Source organism: Hypanus sabinus, chromosome 21 (assembly GCF_030144855.1).
Source record: "Hypanus sabinus isolate sHypSab1 chromosome 21, sHypSab1.hap1, whole genome shotgun sequence".
NCBI lineage: Eukaryota > Metazoa > Chordata > Chondrichthyes > Myliobatiformes > Dasyatidae > Hypanus > Hypanus sabinus.
The window spans coordinates 63,923,831-63,938,513 of NC_082726.1; positions in this window are offsets into that span (position 1 = coordinate 63,923,831).

Below are 14,683 nucleotides of genomic sequence, written 5' to 3' on the forward strand. Positions count from 1 at the left end.
CTGTAACTCAATTCCCAGCTGGCTGAAAGGAAAAGAGTAGCACACAAACTGCTGGAGGAACACCGAGCTCAGGCAGCATCCGTGGAGGGGAATAAATAGTCAACGTTTCAGGCTGAGACCCTTCATCGCGGTAGCATAATGGGTAGCACGATGCTCTACAGCATGGGTGACCCAGGATCAATTCCCGCCACCGCCTGTGAGGAGGTTGTACATTCTCCCCATGACGACGTGTCTTCCACCGGGAGCCCCGGTTTCCTCCCGCAGTAAACTGTCCCATGATTAGGCTCGGATTGCTTGAAGTGCTGAAAGTGCCTGTTTTATTTCAATAAATAAAACTCAGGACTGGAAAGGAAGGGAGCAGTTTGTTTCCCAGGGTTGACGGATCAAGAACAAAAATGCAAACACGAGGAAATCTGCAGATGCTGGGAATTCAAACAACATGCACAAAACGCTGGTGAAACGCAGCAGGCCAGGCAGCATCTATAGGGAGAAGCACTGTCGACGTTTCGGGCCGAGACCCTTCGTCAGGACTCGGAATGAACACACCTCCCTGGTGTATGGGGTATCCAGAGAGGGGCAGCACCTCCGGCAAAAGGGCTTGTTGTGTTTATTCCGAGTCCTGACGAAGGGCCTCGGCCCGAAACGTCGACAGTGCTTCTCCCTATAGATGCTGCCTGGCCTGCTGTGTTCCACCAGTGTTTTGTGTGTGTTGCAAGAACTAGAAAGCATGGGTTTAAGGTGGTGGGGGGGAAGATTTAATAGGAACTTAAGGGACAATGTTCTTGTATATGGAGTGAGCTGTCAGAGGAAGTATTTGAGGCAGGGACACTAACATATTTTCAATTACAGTTGGACAGGTAGATGGATAGGAAAGGTTAATGGGGTGGCAAATCTTTCAAGGAGTGTGTGCCCAAATTGGTGATAGTCCAAAAAATTCTCTCCCATGTCCTGGTAAATTAGAGCAGTGATCATCATTGATTAATGAATTAGTAACAATAATTACGGATTTGTTTAAGGAAGAAGGATGGGTCCTGCTGCTTATTTACGTGTATTCATTGTTTTACTAGAACCAAAAGAATTACAGAGACAGATTGAAATAAAGGAAGCATTTTAGAAAACCTATTGAAAATTTAATCTTTTAAAAAGAGAATTGGAAAATAAATATTCATGGAGGCACTAAACACAATATAGCTTCTGGCCTCTATCCTCTTTCTTCTCAGTCTTGATGAAGGGTCTTGGCTTGAAACATCAACTGTTAATTTATTTCCATCGATGCTGCCCAATCTTCTGAGTTCCTCCAGCACTCTGTGTGGTTGCTTTGGATTACCAGCATCTGTCGACTTTCTCGTGTTTGTACATACAGTACTTGCCAATGTTATCACTGACAAATCATTCACTCACAAATCACAGAAGAAAACATGGAAGCAGAGTGAAGCGGATACCGACTGGTCCAACCATTTGCTGTCTGAATACATACATAAGGTCTGTGAGGATTTCAAATTGTCCCCTCTCACACAATTGCTCAGGGTGAACTGCAACACAGACCCTTGCATTTTTAGAATTCTGCAACACAAACTGGCCCTTCAGCCCATCTAGTTCATGTCAGATTATTATTCTGCCTAGTCCCATTGACCCACATCTGGACTATAGCCCTCCATACCCGTCCCAACCATGTACTTATCCGAACTTCTCTTAAATGTTGAAATCGAACTCTCATCCACCACTTCTGCTGGCAGTTCATTCCACACTCCCACCGCTCTCTGAGGGAAGAAGTTAGCACAGCATTTACAATAGCAAGCTATTACAGCTTGGAGTGTCAGAGTTCAAGTCCGGCATCCTCTGTTAGGAGTTTCTATGTCCTCCCCGTGGATTATATGGGTTTTATCCAGATGCTCTGGCTGTATCTCTAAATAACTTAAAAAGTTCCCTTTCATGTTCTGGTTAAACATTTCACCTTTCACCCTTAACCCATGATTTCTAGTTGTAGTCCCACCCAACCTCAATGGAAAAAGCCTGCTTGCATTTACCCTACCTGTACCCTTCATAGTTTTGTATACCTCTATCAAATCTTCTCTCAATCTTCTAAATGCCAGGGAATAAAGTCCTAACCTATTCAACCTTTCCCCAAAACTCAGGTCCTCAAGTCTCAGCAACACCCTTCAGTAGAAAAAAGAGAGAGAAAGGGGGGAATAATAAATAAGGGATGGGGTAAAAAGGGGGACCCCACCCCTTATTTATTTATTTATTATCCTTTCCCCTTCCCCCCCCCCCCACAACCTATGGACTTAACTTCAAAGATTCTTTGCTTGCTTATTTATTATTATTTTGTTTGTGTTTTTTTTCTTCTTGTATGTTCAGTTGACCTTTTGCTGTTTGATTGTTTTTGTCACACATAGTTTTTCATTGATTGTATTGTGTTTCTTTGTTCCACTGTGAATGTCCATAAGACAATGCATCTCAGGGTGCCATATGGTGACATAAGTACTTTGATCATGAATTTACTTTGAACCCAGTTTGCGTCTCAGGACTGTTATAATACATACAAGTACTCATGGGTACCCTCGTGGAGGAGGCTTCTGCATGTTGTGCTTTCCTTACTGATTGGCATTGACTCAATGCAGATGAAAAAGAAGCAAATAAATTCGAGGTTTACTTGGTCATCGAGTTAATTGAAGGCACACCAGTCTATCAACCCCACATGTTTTCAGTTTAAACACATGACAGTATCTGATTACTGGAAAAGGAAATCCCACATCTAATCTGCCTGAGTTCATTATGAACTGTTATGTGAATACATTCATGTCTAGACAGATCGAAGCCCCTTCATATGATTTTATTGAAAACAAACTAATTGATCTCAGATTTATTTTTTTTTAAGTGCACTTTTCCCCTAACTTTGTTAGCTGCTACTTTTGAGATGCGACCCCACCTAACGAATGGAAAAGTTGAGGGAGAAAAGCGAATTGTGTGGCCAAAATGGTGGGGGTTTGGGCAGCTTTTAAGTGGACAACATGTGGCAAGGCAGAGGGGTTGGGAGAGGGTGGCTGCCACCTCTACTGAAAGTGAAAGGAGGAGGATGGGGGGGGGGACTCTCACTGAACCAGTGTCGAGGAACAACACCCATCAGGATACAGTAGCAGAGAAATTACATTCTAGGGCTGAGAGGCAGGAGTCTAGAGTAATGATCTTGAGTTGAGATCCCACTATGGGTTGCCATGGTAGGATAGTGGTTAGTGTGATGCTATTACTGTGTCAGAGTTCAGAGTTTAATTCAGGTGTCTTCTGTAAGCAAGTGAGCTATAATTTACAATAATAATTATATATACAAAAAATTAAATTATATAGTGCAAAGAGAGAGCAAAAAATGGTGAGGTAGTGTTCGTGGATTCATTGTCCATTCAGAAATCTGATGGCGGAGGGGAAGAGGCTGTTTCTGGAATATTGCATGTGTGTCTTCAGGCTGCTGTACCTCCTCCCTGATAGTGGCAATGAGAAGAGGGCATGTCCTGGGTGGCCCTTAATGATGCCACTTTTTTGAGACATCACCTTTTGAAGATGTCCTCAGTGCTGGGGAGGCTAGTGCCCATGAAGGAGCTGGCTGAGTTTACAACTGACTGCAGCTTTTCCTGATCCTGTGCAGATGCCCCTCCATACCAGATGGTGATGGTAGTTAAAATATCCTCCTGTAAAAAAATTTGCAAGTGCCTTTGGTGATATACCAAGCGTCCTCAAACTCCTAATGAAATATATCTGCTTTTGTGTCGTCTTCATACTGGCATCAATATGTGGGACCAAGGATGTTGTTCCCTGATCGGGTTGTCAGTCAGCTGAAACAACAACCACTCAGCACTGCCCGTGCACAGCCATCCCTGAGCTCAGGATGGTGCCTATCGACGTCGAACACCTCAGCTTGAAAGGTATGGACCAATATCATCAACATGTGTCACCTTGACGCAGTGGAAAAAGAAGGGAGATCTTGGGGATCTTTGAAAATCGAGCCAATGTTGTTCAGTAGGAAAACATGGCTCTGTGTGTGTGTGTGTGTGTGTGTGTGTGTGGAGGATATCCCAACAATATCTATGGAAAGAACAGACGGTCCTCCAGCTTATCAGGGTGGAGGAGGAATTAGCAGCCTGGAACAAACATAAGAAGGAAGAGATATGGGAAGAAGGCAGGAGATTGGGGCTGAGAGGAAAACTGGATCAGCCATGATGGAATGGCAGAGGAGACTCAATGGGCTAAAAGTCCTAATTCTGCTCTTGTATCTTATGGATACCCAGGAATTTGAAACTGCTCACCCTTTCCACTGTTGGCCCCTCAATAAGGATTGGCATGATTTCCCCCAGCTTCTCCTTCCTGAAGTCCGCAATCAATTCCTTCATCTTACTGACATTGAGTTCAAGGTTGTTGTTCCAACACCACTTAACTAGCTGATCTATCTCACTCCTGTCTGCCTTTCTGCTCACCAGCTGAAGTTTTCCTAACCATGATTGTGTCTCAGCAGATTTATAGATACCACTTGAGCTGTGCCTAACCACGCAGTTGTGGGTGTGAAGAATGTAGAGCAGTGGGCTATGCACACATTCTTCAGGTGTGCCGGTGATGGTTGTCAGTGAGGAGGGGATGTTATTTCTAATTCGTACTGACTGTGGTCTCCCGGTGATAATGTGAAGCATCCATTTGCAGAGGGAGGTACAGAGGCCCAGGTTTGGAGCTTGTTCATTAGAAGTGAGGGTTTGGCTGTGTTGAATTCTGAGCAGTAATCAATAAACAGCAGATTAAGGTATTGCCCAGGTGATCCAAGGCTGAGCCAGTGAGATTGCATCTGCTGAGGACCTATTGTGCTGCTAGGGGTCCAGATCCTTGCTTACGATGCAGTTGATTCTGGCCATGACCAACCTCTCAAAGCACTTCATCAAGAAAGTCACTGGGCCCTGTTCGACTTCTTTCTGGAGCGGGAGATCACAGAATGCTTTGGAGACACCTCTTTGCGGGATTTACTTACCAGTTTTACAAGGTAAGCAGGGCCTGTTAGTTCTTGTCTTTGGAGCAGGAGATTGCTTGGTTAATAGTAACCAGAGTTAATTAGCAAGAGCCATTTTTAAAAGGAAGCAGAGTTTGTGTGGAGTGGCCAGCGTGTGACTGGACAGTGGTCAGGCTTTGGCTGAACTGGCTCGCTGCAAACAGGTGCAGCATAGAACTTGCCCCAGGCACGTATATAGCTCAGGTGCCCGAGACTTCTGCACAGTACTGTACCTCTAGTTACTAATTCTATGTACCAATTAAGGAAGCTTTGCTGAACACATTTGACAAACTCTTCGCCATCCAGCCCTTTTGCAGTGTATGAATCCCAGTCAATACATAGAAGATAGAATACCCTTCTGTCACAATCTTATTTTTCATATAACAGTCTACAAACTTGCTCCCCTTTGTCCTGTGGACTGTTGGGTGGTCTATAATATGGTCATACATTCCTTATTCGTCAGTTCCACCCCTAAAGCCTCAGTAGACAGGTTCTCCAGTTTGTCCTGACTGACTGCCTTGACAACAATAACTCCTTGCATTGAAGTATTTGTATTCCCTCTGTGCCCAACCTGTTCCTGACTTTGTATAAAGGCTTAACTATATCTTTCTGCACAACCACTCAACTTTCTGTACTGGTACTCTGGTTCTCACCCCCCTGCAACTTTAGTTCAACCCTCCCCCCTGCCCATGCAGTACGAGCAAACCTTCCCACCTTCCCTGGAAGAGAGCCCAATGATCCAAAAATCGGAAGCCCACCCTCCTCCTCAGCCATGTGTTTAAACTGTATGATCTTCCCAGTTCCAGCTTCACGAGCACTTGGCAAGGTTAGCAATCCCGAGATCACAGTCCTGCAGATCCTGTCCCTTATCTTGGCACCCAACTCCCTGAACTTGCCTGCCTACCCATGTCTTAGGTACCGATGTAGACCATGATTTCTGGCTGCTCTCCCTCCCACTTCAGAATGTTGTGGACTGTCTCCAAGATGTCCCTGACCCTGGTACCCAGGTGGCAACATGCCATCTGGGAATCTCGTTCTCATCCATAGAACCATCCTATCTGTTCCCCAACCAACAAATCCCTAACAGCTCACCTCTTCTTCCACTGCCCCCCCCCCCACCTTTCCTTTTGAGTCACAGGGCCAGACTCCATGCCAGAGGCCTGACTGCTGTGACTTTCCTCAGCTAGGTCATCCCCACTCCCCCAGCAGTTTCCAAAGCGAAACACTTGTTGATGAGGGGAATGGCCAAAGGTGTTCTCTGCACTGGCTGCCTATCACCTTCCCCTCTCCTGATGGGGCATTTGCACCTTGTGTTTAACTAGCCCCCTATATGGCCTATCTGTCACCCCCTCAACCTCCTGAACAATCCAGAGTTCATCCAGTTCCAGCAAGTCCTTAATACCATTGGTCAAAAGCAGCAAGAGTACATCTCCCTGCCTTGTCACAAAATCAGAACCAGAATCCAGTTTGATATCACCAGCAGCAGTACAATGCAATACATAATAATGGAGAAAAAATATGAATTACAATAAGTATATTAGTTAAGTAAGTAGTGCAAAATGCAGACTTTTAAAAAAAGAAGTATTGAGGTAGTGTTCATAGGTTCAATGTCCATTCTGAAATCAGTTGGCAGAGGGCAAGAAACTGTTCATGAATTGTTCAGTGTGTGTCTTCAGGCTGCTGTACCTCCTTTCTGAAGGTAGCAATCAGAACAAAGGATGATCTGGGTGTTGGGGTCCTGAACGATGGATGCTGCCTTTTTGAGGTATTGCTCCTTGAAGATGTTCTGGATATGACAGAGCCTAGAGCGGAATAAGTTTACAACTCTCTGCAACTTATATACAGGAGCAACCCCCCCCCCCCCACCCGCCCTTTACCAGATAGTGATGCAGCTTGTGTCTTTGGTGACATAGCAAATCTTCTCAAACTCCTAATGAAATACAACCAATGAGATGCCTTCTTATATATTGGATTCTCGGAGATATTGACACCCAGGAATTTCAAATTGCTCACTCTTTCCACTGCTGATCCCTTTATGAGGACAGGGCTGCCTGGGGAGAATGCAGAGCAGTCAGGATACAGGAGGACCCGGATTCAGTTCCGAGGAGGTGGTCTGGGTGCAGACCGTGCTGCTGCCTGATGCTCAAAGGCACCAAAGTTGGTGAGTGAAGGCAACATGCAGTGAAACCGTGAGAGATTGTCTTGGATATTTCTCGTGCAAATATAAGACCCTGTTGGACATTGACTGCTGCAGGCCTTCTCTCCTTGTTTAGTGGAGATATAGGTGGAGAGGCAGCAAAGCAGCCTCAGTTGTAGCGAGGATTAGGCCCCAAGACGCGGGCTTGCCTGTAGCTGCAGTCCTGCTGAGAAGACGCCGGAGGCTGGTCCAGTGTGTTTGGTTGGGAGTTGGCCTGTCCCACTGGTGCTGCCCTCTAGTGTTCAGTTGATGGAATGATAGACTGGATTGCGGGGAACCATCAATTATGGGACGTCGCTGAGGGTCTCTGATTTTTTAAAAAAATGTTTTCTTACGAGGCAATGTTTTTCTCCACTCTGTTTTGAATGTGTGTATATGCTTTTGCACCTTGGCCCCAAAGGAATGCTGTCTCGTTCAGCTGCATCCATGTATGGTTTGAATGACAATTAAACCTGATTTGATTTGGTGTGTGGTCCCTCTTCTTACCTTTTCTGAAGTCCACGAGTAGCTCTTTGTACCAGTAACATCAGGGAGAAAGAGTATGAGAAGCTGGAGAAATACCAGGACTTGAAAGGGCAGATAGAAAGGGTGTGGAATGTTAAAGCCAGAGTAATTCTGGTGGTGATAGAATGTATAGATACATAGAAATGTATAAAATAGTTAAATCTCAAAAATAGCAATAAGAAAGTAGTGAGGTAGTGTTCATGGGTTCAATGTCCATTCAGAAATCAGATGTACCTGAATCATTGAGTGTGTACCTTCAGGCTTCTGTACCTCCTCCGTGATGGTAGTGATGAAAACAAGGCACGACCTGGTTGTTGGGGGTCCTTAATGATGGACGCTGCCTTTTTGAGTCATCGCTCCTTGAAGATGTCCTGAGTACTACGGAGGCTAGTGTCCATGATGGAACTGACTGAGTTTACAACTCTCTGTAGCTTATTTCAATCCTGTGCAATAGCCCCAGCACACCATAATGCGGCCAGTTAGATTATATGGATGGATAACAGCAGTAGTTCAGGTGGACACTGTATTTGATGGTCATTCGTTTTCAGTCATACAGAACGGAAACTGGCCATCTGGTCTCAGTAGGTCACATTCAACCCACGACCCTCCAAGCCCCTCCACTCCATGTACTTACCCCAATGTGCCTTAAATGTTGTAGTTGTGCCTCGACCACTTCCTCTGGCAGCTCATCGCAGTTGCCCACTACCCTCTGTGTAAAGAAGTTACCACTCAGGTCTCTTTTTAAATCTCTCCCCTCTCATCTTGTATCTAGTTTTTTAATGCACTTAAACAAGGGAAAGTACTTAAAGAAATTATGAAGTATTGACAGAGGGCTGGAGTCCCTCCCTGCTAAAGATCGTGCCCAGATTAATGTATGAAGATACCTGCACCTTCCTTCAAAGGTCATGAAGGAGTCACTCAAGAACAACATTTGCAAAAATAAAACTTTACTTCAATAAAGAGATTGTTCTCTTGGTTTGCTTTCATGTGATACTTCATTTTGGATCGAGAGACATTTTCCTTGGAAAACTTTTTTCTAAATCTTGCTTCACTAAGAAATCTATTTCCTGTTCCCCATTGCTGACATGTGACCAGGGCCCTAGGAATGAATCTCGGGTCTGTGGAAGCTAAATGAGGAGAATAATTTTCCTGACGTGATTTCAAGGGAGAAGTATAGTTTAGAATGGAGAAACATTGCTTCTTGGCACGTTCCCAAGGGCAGCGAAAAAGGTTGATAAGAGTGAAAGGTGCCTGGATTTGTAATAACAATCCTCCAGACGTTTATTTGACTACTTTGCACACAACTGTTGCTTTATACTATACTTTCTCAAACTTTTATCTGCAACAAAATCTTTAAAAGCACACCCAGACTTCATAGTTTGTACATCTTAAGATCTGAACAATGTCAACCCCACCTGCATGCTTCAAAAGGGTGGCATTCATCATTGAGGACCCCCATCACCCAGGACATGCCCTCTTCTCATTGCTGCCATCAGGGAGGAGGTGCAGGAGTAAGAAGGCACAAACTCTATGATTCAGGAACAGTTTCTTTCCCTCCGACATCAGATTTCTGAATGGACATTGAACCCATGATCGCTACCTCACTACTTATTGTACTACTTGTTCATTTTAACTATTTGTCACATGTATCATACTCCACACACAAAATGCTGGTGGAACACAGCAGGCCAGGCAGCATCTATAAGGAGAAGCACTGTCGACATTTCGGGCCGAGACCCTTCGTCAGGACTAACTGAAGGGAAAGATAGTAAGAGATTTGAAAGTAGTGGGGGGAGGGGGAAATCTGAATTGATAGAAGACAGGAGGGGGTGGGGTGAAGCTAAGAGCTGGAAAGGTGATTGGCGAAAGTGTTACAGAGCTGGAGAAGGGAAAGGATCATGGGACGGGAGGCCTCGGGAGAAAGAAAGGGGGAGGGCGGAGCACCAGAGGGAGATAGAGAACAGGCAGAGTGATGGGCAGAGAGAGAGAAAAAAGAACAAACAACTAAATATGTCAGGGATGGGGTAAGAAGGGGAAGGAGGGGCATTAACGGAAGTTAGAGAAGTCAATGTTCATGCCATCAGGTTGGAGGCTACCCAGCCGGTATATAAGGTGTTGTACCTCCAACCTGAGTGTGGCTTCATCCTGATACATCATACTCACTGTAATTCAACTTTTGTTATGTATTGTAATCATACTGCTTCTGCTAAGTTAACAAATTTCATGACATATGCCGGCGACATTAAACCTGATTCTGATGAAATATTGCCATTCCTGAGCTCAACACTTAAGAGATAAAATTGGAGTGTAGCCCACAGACTTGTCTAGCCCATTCAATCCTTTTAACTGAGTGGAATTTCAGCTTTACATCATAATAGCTGTGACAACAAATTCTCTCCTAATTGGCTGCCTAATGTATGTGTGTGTGCAAAAGTTTCTCCAGCATTACCTCAAATATAACACTTGCATTTCCAGAGTACTTCTCAAAAGTGACATCAGAGGTGTCCCCCTCCTTCAAAGAATAGGGTCAGGGTTCCCCTCTCTACCCCCACCACTGATGCTGCCCTCTTCTGCATCTCCTCCACTTTCTGGACTTCAACACTCAACCCATCATCTCACCACCTTGACAGAGATAGATTTCCTCTTGTCCTCATCTATCACACGATATGAGCCTTCCCGTCCAACACATCATTCTCGGCAACTTCCTCCATCTTCAATGGGATCCTACCACCAAAGACATCTTCACTTTCCCCCTCCCCTCAATTCTCTGCGAATCTGTTGGGGCTGTCTATTGCGTCTGGTGTTCCCAATGACCAGACAAAAACAGGTCACCGTTTTGCTTTGACAAGAATCCTCACTCCATCTGCCAAAAACAGAATTTCCTGGTGGCCAACTATTGTAATATCCAACACCATTCCCATTCTGACAAGTGTCTATTGTCTTTTATTCTGCCATGAAAAGGTAATCCTCAGGTTGGAGGAGCAACACCTTGTATTTCGTATGGGTAGCCTCCAACCTGATGCTGTGAACATCAGATTGGAGGCTCATTTAATTTCCCCTCCCCCCTCCCCTTTCTTCTATTCCCCACTCTGGCCTCCTTGCCTCTTCTCCTCACCTGCCTATCTCCTCGCCCTGAAGGACCCCCTTCCCTTTCTCCTACGGTCTTCTCTCTTCTCCTATCAGATTTTTTTGTCTCCAGCCCTTTACCTTTCCCACTCACCTGGCCTCACCTCCTTCCAATTATTCTCCTTCCCCTCTCCCTCATATTTTTATTCTTCCCCCTTCCTTTCTAGTTCTGATGAAGGGTCTTGGCCTGAAACATCGACTGTATATTCCTTCTCGTAGATGCTGCCTGACCTGCTGAGTTCCTCCAGTGTTTTGTGTGTTGCATTTTTCAAAAGTTCTGGACTTTCCAGTTCTGTTTTTTATATAACCACTGGGGTATGTAATGAATTGTCATCCTCTCTGTGATGAACACACACACACTCTGCACCGTGTGGACTTCACCCATAGTCTGTGTTAGTTTATGAAAATTAACAGAGCTTCACTCTGAGACTTCGTGTGGACTCTCTGTGGGCTAATTGGTCTCCCTCCCCACCTCTTTGTCTCAAGAAAAGGCCCTTGAGGCATTGCTGTTCAAACAGGCTTTGCACACGCCACCAAGTGCCGAGATCCGCTGAGTGTTTAAAGTCAGAATGAATGCTCAGTCTTTTCCACAGAAATGGGGAATCTAGAATGAGCGGGCTCAGGTGTAGGGTGAGAGGGAAGGGATTCAATAGGAGTGTGAGGGGCAAATTGAGCAGTCGGCTTATTGAATTAGCTGCTAAAGGATGTGGCTGAGACAGGTACATTAACAACTAAAAGGTACTTGGACAGGTACGAGGATAGGAAAGGTTCAGAGCAGGGGTTCCAAACCTTTTTTATGCCATGGACCCCTACCATTAACTGAGGGCCCCAGGTTAGGAACCCCTGGTTTATAAGGATGTGGGCCAAACACAGGAAATGGGACTGGCTGAGTTGAGGATCTTGGTCAGCATGGATCAGTAGGGCCGAGTGGCCCGTTTCTGCACTTTATCACTGTCACTAGCCCAAGTGGAAGGCAGACGGAGAGAAGGAGGGAGGAAGAGAGGAGGGGAAGTAGGAGGGGGAGCCTCTCATTCTCTGTCCTTGGTTAACATGGTATGGATGCAAGCAATGTGTGTGAGTATTTCTGTTTAATAATATTTTCCTTCTAGATCTTGTTCACACCAACTATTATTTAAAATAGTTAGCTTTGAAGTCCACTTATTTTTCATTCAATTGGATGATGTGTTTGATCACTATTCAGCAAAAAAATGTTTCTGATTATTCAAAAATCATTAATTTCAAGTTTATTTTCATTGTGCAGACATACTAGGGTATTAATGCCATGAAATTAGTTTTATTTACAGCAGCAGCAGCACATGCATTACTAGCCTAAATCACATAAACTTAAATAGTATAAATCATACATAACTTACATGAAATAATAAACAAAAAAATAACATAATGACATAAATGAAAGTCAGGGGAAATATAGCCTGAGGTAGAATGAGGACTTTTCAGGCCGGTTCAAGAACCTGATGGCCCTGGTGAAGAAGCTGTTGATGAACCTTGGGTCTTCATGTTCCTCATTTGGTTGGTTTATGAAGTTTCCATAATGCATCCATTTTAATGTATAACTGATTCATAATTTGAGATTGGTGATCAATGTTCAATCTTGATCAAAGGTCACTGTGGGAATTGGTGGGTTTATAGTAAATGTCAGTAGATGGTTTTGTCTCCTGAGATGGAGACATAGAGATCCAGAGAATCATGATAGGTGGCAGAAATGGTCCAAGTGAATTTGAGGGGGAGGTTTGTAAATAAAGTTGATGAGTTCCTCACAAAAGAGGGCACATCCCTTTCAAGCCTGCTCCGTCATTCAATAAGATCATGGCTGATCTGGCCATGGACTCGTCTCCACCTACGTTACTTTTCCACATAACCCTTAATTCCCCTACTATGTAAAAATCTATCCAACCTTGTCTTAAATACATTTACTGAGGTAGCTTCCACTGCTTCATTGGGCAGAAAATCCCACAGATTCACCACTCTCTGGGAAAAGCAGTTCCTCCTCATCTCCATCCTAGATCTACTTCCCCAAATACTGAGGCGATGTAATGAATCAGATTCCTTATCTCTGTCCTATGACATTAAAGTTTTTGTTTTGGAGCAGCAGTGCAATGCAAAGAAATAAAATAGCTATAAATTATAAATAAAGATGTAAATAAATGTTCCTTTCTACAGGAGTCAATAAGATTGAAAGCCTATAGAGAAAATTTGCAAGGCAGCTGCCAGGACTTGAGAACCCAAGTCATTGGGAAAGGTTGAATAGGTTATGATTTTATTCCCTGGAACGTAGGAGAATGGGAGGAGATTTGATAGAGGTATACAAATTATGAGGGTTATAGAAAGGGTAAATGCAAACATGTTTTTTTCACTAAGGTTGGGTGATTCCAGAACTCGTCATCGTGGCTATCCCTTGAGGTCAAGGATGATGGTCTTCGTTCCGTTGATCTATCACAGAGCGAAGACGCCTGTGCGTGTATTTGTTTAACGTGTACTTGATGTTGCATCCCAAGAAGCACATGATACTTCACAAATCAACCAACTGATTCCAATGGCGTGGAAACCATGACGATTCCAGAACTAGAGGTCATAGGTTAAGTGTGAAAGGTGAAATATTGAAGGGAAACCTGAGAAGGAACTTCTTCACTCAGAGGGTGGTGGGAGTGTGGAACGAGCTACCAGCAGAAGCGGTGGATGCAGGTTCATTTCAACATTTAAGGGAAATTTGGACACGTTAATGGATGGGAGGGTATGGAGTCCTATGGTCCGGGTGTGAATTGATGAGCCTAGGTAGAATAATAGTTTGACACACTTGATGGACCAAAGGACCTGTTTCTCTGCTGTAGTGCTTGGAGTCGGTGACTATGACTAATTCTATCCCATTGCATCAGTTCTCTGATCTGTCAGTAATACATCTGCCTCTTACTTGATCAATGTGGCTTCCATCGTCCTCCAGTGTGGAGAATTTCACAGATTCATCACCCTCTTGCACCTCAGAGGAACTTAACTGACAGTTGAGCAATTTAAGACCTCGTGAGAGAGATGAAATTCAAGTCTGATGTTTTCAAGGTTCAAGTTTGCTTCATGTCATTCCCAGTACACAAGTGTAAAGGAGAACAAAGTAGTCACTTTGCATCTGATACAGCAAAAAGATAGAGAACACAATAATAATGAAAAAAACAATTGTTGGGAAAAAATAGTGAATTCTAAGAATTAGTAAATAGGGATGTGGTTTGTGTTAATAAACACAATGTGGTTTGGGTTGTGATATTCCTAATATCAGGGAACTGCAGACAAAGCTCAGAAGGAGAGAGGGTATGAGGCAGTGTTGATGTGAAAGGTTCAGGAGTTTCACGATATAGTGTGCACCCATTGTTGCAATAGAAAATTGGATTCACTATTAGACCAGTGGATAATTATTTTACTCTGTAATCAGGACCTAGTCTGCTACTTAAGTTTTCCTGTAGCCACCATTCTGTTATCAAAATGTCGTTTTGCTGGTGATCTTTTGTATGGAGAATGTAAAACTTGTGCCAAATTCATTCTCAGGTAGATCAGCTTTGACCAGTCTCCAAATTTCCCACTAATTTTTTTTTTAGTTGTGCGGACCAGTCATTGCTCCGAGCAGGAAATTTTTATGCGGCCCGAAATCTGCCAGGCATTTAATATGAAAGAAAACTCCAGCTGCACAGCAACAAAGGCTACGTGTGTGGGGGCTCTTCAGTTATTGCGCTGCCATGCAGCTGCGAGGAAACAGAGCTGGTCTGCTGCTGAACACCAGGTTTTAATAAATTACCCATTATTTGGAACACCAACTTTGTGTGATCTTC